At 40.1% G+C, this 10,573-nt stretch overlaps 1 long non-coding RNA gene across 1 annotated transcript; it reads left to right on the top strand.

Moving 5' to 3' along the window:
• Window positions 1-5,286: 5,286 nt before the first annotated feature.
• Window positions 5,287-9,003, top strand: LOC139196704 (uncharacterized). Its single transcript, XR_011581803.1, has 5 exons — window positions 5,287-5,685; window positions 5,782-7,186; window positions 7,266-7,370; window positions 8,063-8,125; window positions 8,799-9,003. It is a non-coding gene; the product is annotated as an uncharacterized lncRNA (long non-coding RNA).
• Window positions 9,004-10,573: the final 1,570 nt, after the last annotated feature.

The following is a 10,573-nucleotide window of genomic DNA, read 5'->3' as shown; positions in this document are numbered from 1 at the left end:
GTGCAGTGTGTTGTGAGGTTGGATCTCAGCGTGGCCAGTGAGTAAGTGGGAGAGAATCCGAGAGAGGGGCATGGAGGTAATGCACCGGAGATTTCAAGATGGTCCAAAGCCGAGTAATAGAAAAGTTGCTGGAGGACAAGTCAAAGTGTTCCAGTGTCTGCAAGTGGAGACAACGCTCATCTCGTCAGAGATTTTGTTCCCTGAAGGGCGTGGATGAAACCTGGTGGTCTGAAGACGAGGTCGTGCGAGTGACGGTGTTGGGCTTTGGCGAGTTCGCCGGCTTGCTGAGCGTCACAGAAGGCAGGGTCGTGGGCACCATCTGATCCATCCTCTCCAAAACGATTCTCGATGCCATCCTTGTTCTTTAGGGTGAAGAACTTGAAGGAAAAGAAGAGACAGTTTTAGTCTTTCTCTTTCTCTGAAATTGTACCAAACCAATGTAGCAGATGGCAGAACTTTATTGAATTTTATTTTATTTTATTTTTTTGTAAATACATAATAACATATGTATTCAATTTTTTTTTGAAGAAACTGTAATTTAATTTTGTACAAAGAAAATTGCAAATTTTTTTTAAAGAAAAATAAAATTTTAATAAAATTGACCTTCATCAATGAAACTTTAATCAAACCCCAATTTTTTTTTTGATGTGACTGAACTCGAAATTGAATGCTCGAGCTGCCTACGTACCCTTATTAAGAAAGAGATCAAGTCAAAACGTAGTTCAAATACATATATATATATATTTTTTGCCTTACGCAGTTTATGCTCTTGCGGGCCAGGAGCTTCTTGGTGCCATTTGCAGTTTCAACTCGTGCAGGCAAGGAGCATTTGGTTGTCGCCTTTTGTGCTCGTGCGGACAATGAGCTTTGGTGTCGCCTTTTATGCTCGTGCGGACCAGGAGCGTTGGTTCGTGCAGTTTAGGCTCGTGCGAACAAGGAGCTTTGGTGCCATGTACAGTTTAGACTCATGCAAGTGAGAAGCTTTGGTGCCATGTACAGTTTAGGCTCATGCAGGCAAGGAGCTTTGGTGCCATGTACAGTTTAGGCTCATGCAGGCAATGAGCTTTTGGTTGTCGCCTTTTATGCTCATGCAGACAAGGAGCGTTGTGAATTTATCAAACGATCTTAGAGAGGCATTCCTTGCAATCTTCATAACAAGGTGTCTTGATTGAGTGTTTGAAGAAGTCTTCGGGGAAGAAATCGCGCATCATGATGGGGACAGATGATCTTTGTGTTGAAATTTCATCATTTTTAACAATTTCCCGTTGCTTTTGAGGTTGACAAAAGCTGCTTTGCCCCCTTTTCAGTTGGTGAACTTGTGGAGGAGATATAGGCTTCATGTGTAATTTCTTCGGAGTGACATGAATCCATCCTTCAACTTCGCTTGACTCGGAGCATGCCCCCAACGGTTGAGGTGAAAACTTTGAGTCGGAAGAGCCAGAAGTGATGGTGGTATAGTTTGACTTCACTATATTGTCAAGATCTAGCTCGATGATTCCTTTCTGAGCCAGCTTCATGATGAGATCTTTCAGCATGAAACACTTTTCTGTCGGATGACTTATGAAACAGTGGAATTTATAGTACCTTGGACTGTCAGTACGATTCATCTCTTCCGGCCGTCTGCACTCAGGTAAGTCGATCACCTTTTTGTCAAGCAAGTCTTTTAACATGGCAACCACATCAGAGTCGGGGAATGGATAAGTCTTCTCCTCAAGCTCCTTCAAAGTACGTCTATGCATCTCTTGATCACGAAAAGCTTTGGCTTGAATCGTCTTGCCTCGTGTAGAGATTTTGACGAAAGCTGTGTTGACCGTCATTGCTTCCTTGGTGGATTTCCACGCAGCCTTCTCCACCTTTGTCCCAAGAACTTTGTCGTTCTTGAAGTCGATCAGTTCTTTCTTCCCATGATGGGCGATGCTCAACTCCATGTCATGGGCGTGGGTGGCTAACTCATCAAAGGTCCGTGGTTTGATGCCTTAAAAGATGTAATGTAATCCCCACTGCATGCCTTGAACACACATATCGATCGAGGAGGTATCTGAAAGTCTATCTTTGCAGTCGAGACTTAGTGTGCGTCATCGGTTAATGTAGTCCATGACTGGCTCATCTTTCCATTGCTTCGTACTTGTCAGTTCCAGCATGCTTACAGTGTGGCGGGTGCTGTAGAAGCGATTAAGGAATTCTCTTTCCAATTGCTCCCAATTGTTGATGGACTCAGGCTCTAGGTCCGTGTAAAACTCAAAGGCGTTTCCTTTCAGCGAGCGCACAAACTGCTTGGCGAGGTAGTCTCCCTCCGTACCCACGTTGATGCAAGTTTCGACGAAATGTGCAACGTGCTGCTTTGGGTTTCCTTTTCCATCAAACTGCATGAACTTTGGTGGTTGATAACCCCTTGGCATCTTCAGGGTATCAATCTTCTTGGAGTAGGGCTTCGAGTAGAACAATGAGGTATGTGAGCTCTCTTCGTACTGTGCCTTGATGTGGTGATCATCTCCTGCAGCTGCTGGATAGAAAGAGATCCCATGAGTGTTGCTGCTTGGTCTAGCTCCGGCTTCACATCGATCTTCTCCACCGGAGGCTCATCTTCTTCGCCAACTCCTCTCTTTAGTGGATCATCCTCTGGGTCAGGGTTCTCGCTGTCCTGTGGCTCCAGTCGGCTGACGAGTGCAGCGATTTGCAAGTTTTTTTCTTCCATAATCTGTGTTAGCCTTGCGATCGCTTCATTCATTTGAGCCAGTTGTTATTCAATAGAGATAATGCCGATGGTCATAACTTGTGCAACCAATATACGTGACTTTCCTTTAGACATCCAGGATGCTGACGAAGAACGTCGTTGGCTGCTTTGGGATGTCATCTTGTGTGCCTCAGCAGCATGCTTATGTGCCCCTAGCAAGGTTAGGTTGATGACAGACTCACACTGTTGATGCTCCCCTTGCTCCTTTAGCAGCACCAACTTTGAAGTGGCATGTTGAGGAGCGGTTGTGGCGTCAATGGATTGTCCGTTCGCGGCAGAAGTGCTTAGGATCCTTCCCTTGGTGGTTGCGAGAACGGCTTGTCCCTTGCTTGATGCCATTGACTTTGAGGTGTGTTTGGATTCCTTGAACGGACAAAGAGATGAGAGGTAGAGATGGTCCCACCGGGCGTGCCAAATTTGTAAACACGGAAATTCCTGAAACAAACGAGACAAGAACACGTGTGCAAAATAATATTTTGTATTGATGATTTTGGGGTTACAATCTCTCTGAAAATTGATCCTTTGATTCGATCTCCGTAAGGTGTTGATTTGTGGATGTGCGATTTATCCAAGGGTCGTCGAGGCTTGATCTTGGATGAACGGTTGAAAGTTTTCTTCAAAGGCCGTTGGGGCTTAATCTTGAAGGTTGAGGGAAGTTTCTTCAAGGGCCTTTGGGCTTGATCTTAAAGGTTGATGGATGAATGGATCTTCAAGGCTTTTGGGCTTGATCTTGAAGAACTGTTGATGAACGGATTTTCAAGGGCCTTTGGGGCTTGATCTTGATGAACAGTTGATGAATGGATCTTCAAGGGTTTTTGGGCTTTATCTTGAAGAACGGTTGGATATGTGGATTTATTGATGTTGTTGATCCAAAGGGCCGTTAGGGCTTGATCTTAGGATGAACGAATGATGAACGATGAACGATGAACGATGAACGCTTTCTTCAAGGGCCGTCGGGGCTTGATCTTGAATTGGTGGAAGTTCCTTCAAAGGGTCGTTGGGACTTGATCTTGAAGGTTGGGTTGACGAAGAACGAAGAGAGCTTTCTTGATCCTTCGGGATTTGCTTGGGAGCTTTGGAGTTTCAAAGCTTCAAGGTTTTGGTGTGAGGTGAATTGGTTATGAATTGGTCCCCCCCCCCAAAATGAATGAAATGGCTTCTATTTATAGAATTTTCCAAAGCCTAATTTTAAATATATTATTCAGATGAAATAAATCGTTTCTGCCAGGTGTTGACACGTGTCCTGCTTGATGACTTTTCTGATTTATTTTGATTTTTCGTTTAGTCACACGCTACGTGTAAAATTTATATGGCACGTGAGCGTTGAAATTGTAACTATTGGTTAACATTTATTTTACCGAAATTTCGATGTCTACAATATGTACAAAATATAAGGTGTATATTGAGAATGTGGGGTGTGAGGGTATTATAGGAGAGTATGTGGGGTGTATTAAGATAATTTTTAAGTGAAAAAGAAAATATGTGATGTATTAAGTATGTAGGGTTTATTTAACAATTTGTGGGGTGTTTATATAATAAGCCAAACAAAATAAAGCAAATTCATATTAAATACCAATTTTTTTTAAACGATAGATTTGTTAGATTAAAGAACCGACATAGTTCGAACTCATGTCGTGGTGTAAGGGCAACACTCCACTCCACCATTGCGGTAGAGGGCCACTTGCATATTAAATACGAAATTTAATGTAGGTGTTAGTGTTAAGGAAAAAAAATGAGGATCCTAAGGATCTTCCGATTACATCAATTCATCGTATATCGTGCGGTTAGAAATTATTGTAAATTTTTTTTATAAATTAAATATAAACAGTACCTGATAAAAACTGATTGTACGATGTACGATAAAATGATATGATTGGAGGATCCGAAGAGGATTCCCATTCAAGAAAAAAATACCAACTTTAAGGAAAATTGTCAAACCAAACCCATTCTTTTGGATTAAGCCATAATTTGCGGGCTAAGAATTTTATATGTGGACATTAACTTTTTTGCAACAACTTGCACATGACCCACATGTTACTTTGTCGCCTACCACCATAATTGGCGCCCAATTTTTTTCCGATCACTGGAAAATATCAAGTCATTGTTCAACAATGACATAAAAAAACAATAGGTGCAATTTTTCAAATTCAGTTATGTTTATTGTGTGAGTTTATTGTCACATCAAATGTATACACCTTACACATTAAGAGCTCATGAAATTTTTTATCACTTAGCACATTTTTCTAAAGTCAGTGTGATAGTGACTTTGAGATCAGAAATTTTGATTGGCTAGTTGTCGGTAAATACGATATGCTAGTTGCAGGTAAAAGTTGGCATGTCGAAAAAAGTGAGAAAATTGAGTGATAATCGTGCAATATTTTGAATAATAATTGTATTCAGAGAATTGTAATGGTTGATTTTTCGATTGGTATCTAAACTAAAATATAGTATTCTAGTTAAAACTTAAAAATTTTCTTAAATTTGATATTTAAACTAAAAAATCCTTAGAAAATATGAAAATAGGGTTTAGCTATCACTACTTTTTGTTCAAATGCGCTACTTGATTACAGAAAAATGAATCATTCCAAGGATATCCATTTCTATTTTACTTTCCTTTCTCATTCGCCCAACCAAAACCCTAACCATAAAACAATAAAAACACAAAAATCCTTATGCCAAGAAAAACAAAGCGGCTGGGATACGACAATTTTTTGAGTTTGACAATCGTAGCAACCCCTGTTCAGTTCGTCTTCTTCATCATTGAAAGCTTTCTTCTAATTCTATCGAAACCCTAACCCTAACTTCACTCATTCTCTTATACTTTCTGCTTCTAATTTTTTTGTTGCCACTGGCTGTGCTGTTTCTACAGATACTGTATCTGCAAGTCCCACAAACATGTCCACCATTTGGGAAAAAATGAACCCAAGAGGGCAAATAAATAAGTTAAAAAGGTAATATTGTCTTTAGCGGCTAAATTGATGATTCTATATATTTTAATTTACGCAGTTTTTTTATGTATGTGTGTGTATTTGTAAATTTGGATACAGATACAGTATATGAACTTTTGCCAGCAGTTTTCTACTTCATCAGCAATCATATGTAGGTACATTCTATATATTTTGTAAAGCACAGTTGCTAAATTATAAGTAAGAAAGACGAACTCAGAAGGTTCAACAAAATTGTGACAAATCGAAGAATGATGCATTGAGAGTTGGATTGTTGTAATATAGTAATTTGAAGTAGGTATTTATTGTCACTAATTCTTGATGAATTTCTTTGTTTGGTTACATTGGAGGGTTTTGAACTCGTTAGCCTACTCCTACCCATCACTCAACCCACCCTCACGACAAAGCTAACCCCATTTAACTTTATTCTTATCTAAATTTCAATTTAAGGATGTTGAAAGATGTCACTCAGTAAATAGGATACAAGTTGCATCTGCAACTCCAACTACTCACATGTTGAGTTGTAGTCGCCACCGTGCATCTTTTTCCCTAGTTTCAGGGTTTATGTTCACCTAGAAACTTGTAACTATGATTAGTCTTGCTTTATCTTTCTTGTAACTTGAAATTAAGTTTAGTTGGCTTAACTAGTGGTCCATTCAGTGGTATGTTGCTATTGTTTGTCCATTGGCTTTCAGCCTTGTTTAGTCTCTTTATAAGAGCCCTCACTTGTAAATGAAACTTATGAATGAATATACAAACAAACCATTTGAACTAGAATTCAACATGGTATTAGAGCAAGAACCAAAATTGGTCTGTTTCTGATTGATTCACCACTGTTATTTCCTTCTGTTCATCCTACACAAAAATGGTAGAAGACAATCATTTTGGTTCAAAGGGTACAAGTTCCTCTACCTCATCTCCTAACATCATTCATGGTGAGATCAATCCAAATCAAAGGCTATGCTCGGTGTTGTTGAATGAATTCAACTACCTACCTTGGTCTCTAGTAGTAACTCTTGCCCTAAGAGGAAGATCCAAGTTAGGGTACATCAATGGCAACATTGAACCTCCTGAAACTACCTCTACTTCTTACGATGCATTGTTACACCCACCCCCACTTATAAAAGTAATTCTGTATTTCTCCCAAAAAATTTAATAAAATTATCATTTTGGGCCCTATTCCTTTACCCAATCAAGATCTGAAAATGGGATTCTTTCCATCCCTAGGCTACCACGTGGTAGCACCCCAACACCCCTCATGTTTTTCTCTCTCTCTCTCTCTCCCCTATTCGTGACCTTCATTTTCTCTCTCTTGAAACTCTCATCTCTCTCTCCCTCTCTTGCACCGTGAGCACACATACACATACACATAACTACACCACCTGCGAAGAAGACACCACCATCATCATCATCAAACCTCGTCTTTCTCTCTCTCTCTCTCCTGTCGCTGCAAGGAACGGTGGAACCCAGGAACTCTCCGGCGAGATTCCTTCATTTTTCCGGTTAGGTAAGCATCGGGTCTCATTCTATTCGTTATAGATCGATGCTTGGATGTGGTTTATTGATTTTATCTCGTTATTTCCAAGGTTTTAGACCGATTTTGGCTTGGCCGAAGACACACCCAGCTCCAGCAAGGCATGGGTGTTGAGGAACTTTCCGAACAACTCCGACCGTGTCACGGCAAACGGAAGGTATAAAAACACTTATCTCATCTTGTGCTTCATTTTGCTACCTAGATCGGGGTCTAGGGTGTTCATTTGCAGTCGGCCGGAGCTGTAGAAGCTCTGGCGTTCTTCTTCGATCACACCAGGCCATTCAGGCCATTTTCCTAACACACTGGCCTTAAGCCTGTTTTGGCCAGCCCAATTCCCAAGCCCATTTCTTTCTTCTTTTTTTATTTATTTTGTTTTTGTTTTATTTCCTTAAAGACCCATAGGCTTTTGGGCCATTTCATTTAGGGCCTTTGGCCCATTGACTAAACCCTAACCCTAAAGGCCTTAGAGCCATGGCAACCAAACCCCAAAAGCCAATTTCCTAAACCTCTATAACCTAGCCCATCTAACCCATTAACCATAGATCTAAACCCAAAGCCTTAGGGCCCAATCAGCCCACCCCTAAAGCCCTAAACCCGATCCAACCCTAAGCCTAGACCTCTTTGAACCAGTTGACTCTGACCATTGACCTAGTCAACGGTCAACGTTGATTTGGACTTTGACTTTGACCGATCAATGGCCAACGTTGACTTTTAGGGTTGACTTTTCGAGATTTCGTCCGGGACCTCTCTTAGGCTAATTTCGACGTCCTGGGCTCGTTTTTTAAGCCCGTTTTCCAAAATTCAATTGTTTGAGTATAGTTTGACTAAATGTACCCTTTATGTGAATAGGTGCGATTATTAGCTGTGATTCCGTTATTCCTTTTTGGTACAACTTTGCACCAACGGTGTACGGTGAGTGGACCCCTTTAAAATTGCATGTTTTGATTGTAGAAATGCACACATGAACATCATGTTTTAATGATTATGTTTTATGAAATGTTTTCTGAGATAACATGCTTACTGAGGCTAGTTTGAATTACCATTATTTTTCCTATAACTTATGTTCTTATAGAATATCTGATGGATGACGATATGATATTTAGAACATGTATAGAACACCTCTTTATAGTATAGATGATGGATAACTTTATACTATGAAGTTGTTTTTCAATATATATATGTTCAATGGTTTTGTACTTACCTAGTGGTCCTTTCCGCTACGGGACATAGGGATAGATTTTGGTCTGTCCTGGGCGATGGTTTGGTGTTGGCATAGGGCCTGGAGTGTGTTTCCTCTGGCTATTTAGCATAGGGACGGGGAGCCGGCATGGGGCCTGAAGTGTATTTTCCTCTGACCGTCTGCTCAGAGATAGGGAACCGGCATGGGGCCTAGGGGTTATCGGAAAATTCACTAGTGATTATTATATATACAAGTTATGATTTGAGACCATGTTAGGTTTTGGAAAACCTATGTTTATCATTATATATGTGTTTTTCATAAAACCTGGGGTTTAGTATGTTGATAACTGTTTTATTATATATATATTAACTTGGTCCGCTCATGTTTGTTTTGCGCCCCATTCAGGACCTTATAACGAGGAATACGATCTGAGCTACGAGGAATTTCCCTACCAGTGATTTCGTGCTATATCTTCTCTGCTTCAACACCTATTGTAATAGCACTTCTCTATCTTAAATTCCACTTGTACTCTGTATTAGATGTATGCTCTGAACATTATGTGTGTTATCATAATTTTATTAATTAGCAGTTGAACTTTATTATTGTGTTATTAGTCCCTATTGCCTGTTTTAGCATATTTCTTAGCTTTTGCTTAAATTAAATGGCTTTCGTCACCCTTCGGGTGTCGGCCAGCACGTGACCATCTAGGTGTCCCGAGGACATCGGGGTCGGGGCGTGTCATGCATGGTTGTGTAATGACCAGCTGGTTATGTCTTGGATGCTCAACTCCATGGAACCCAAGTTGTCTGAGCTTTTTAGTTTCTCAAAATCCTCGTGTCTTCTTTAGGAAGCTATCAACGAGCTGTATAGGAGTCAAAATAATGTTGCTCATGTGTTCCAACTCAAAAATAACCTTGCTAGTTGAAAGCAAAGTGATCAACCCTTTGTTCAACACCTTGAAAGCTTAAAGAACATGTGGAATAAGCTAGATTGGTATCGTTCACACACCACTGATTCCACTGTACTTCTTAAAAGAGCTGATGAAGACAAGGTTTTCCAACTGTTGGCTAGTTTGGGACCTAAATATAAAGATCTTCGCAGCCACATTTTGATGACTCTTGAGCTACCATCTTTTGTAAGTGTGTGCCAAGTTATGCAAAGAGAAGAAACACGTAGAAAAGTGATGAGTGTAGAAATTAAGTTCAACTCTGAAGCTAGAGCATTCACTATTAACCACAAGTTAGCTGGGGAAAAACAATTCGAAGGAAATAGGTTAGATTGGAAGTGCATCTACTGTAATGCTAGTGGTCATTTGAGGGAAATGTGTTGGATCCTACACCCTAAATTAAGACCTAAGTTTGAAAACAGGTCTTCCAGAGATGTAAAAGGTTCATCCAATCACTCTCAAACTTATGCTTCTAAAGCCTGTCATGCAACAAGCACATCAACTGATGGACTGGTAAATTTCACTTCAAATCCTATTGCTTTAATAAATGAGTTTGCTGCTTATATCTAAAGGAAGAAGGGAAGCACTGAGAGTGAGGACTAAACCACTAGAAATCCCACTGCATTACTTGGAAAATTTGCTGGATTCTTGACCGATTCAAAATATGTACCACAAAGAGATATCTCAGGTATAACAAGTGCACTTTTTTCACATGATGTTTGGATTATAGACTCAGGTGCCATTGACCATATGATGAACAAATCATCCAGTTTACATGATTATACACAGTTACATAAACCTAGCCATGTTTATGTGGAAAATGGTAAGGGGGAGCCTATTCTAGGTAAAGGGAAGATAAATTTGATGTGTGATAAGGCTGAGTCAACTGCACTTTATGTTCATTCCTTTCCTTTTCAACTGTTGTCCGTTGGAAAGATCACAAATACCTTAGATTGTCTTGCCATTTTCTCCCCTCACAATGTTGTTTTTCAGGATCGAGTAACCAAGAGGAAGATTGGTGAAAGAGTCCATCAAAATGGTTTGTACTATCTGTCAAGGGATTTCAATATTGCCCAAGCGTCTTTTGTCAGTTTAAGCATTGATCAAGAACACCAACTTTGGCACCAAAGACTAGCTCACCCCTATGAATAAGTGTTGTCTTCTGTATTTCCTAAGTTTTGTAAGGACTCACATGAATGTGAGACATGTCAACTTTCAAAAGCTATTAGGCTTC

This window comes from Malus domestica, chromosome 06, assembly GCF_042453785.1.
Source record: "Malus domestica chromosome 06, GDT2T_hap1".
In the NCBI taxonomy this organism is placed as follows: domain Eukaryota; kingdom Viridiplantae; phylum Streptophyta; class Magnoliopsida; order Rosales; family Rosaceae; genus Malus; species Malus domestica.
Note: the sequence above shows the minus strand (reverse complement) of the source record. Positions and strands in the feature narration are given on the sequence as shown.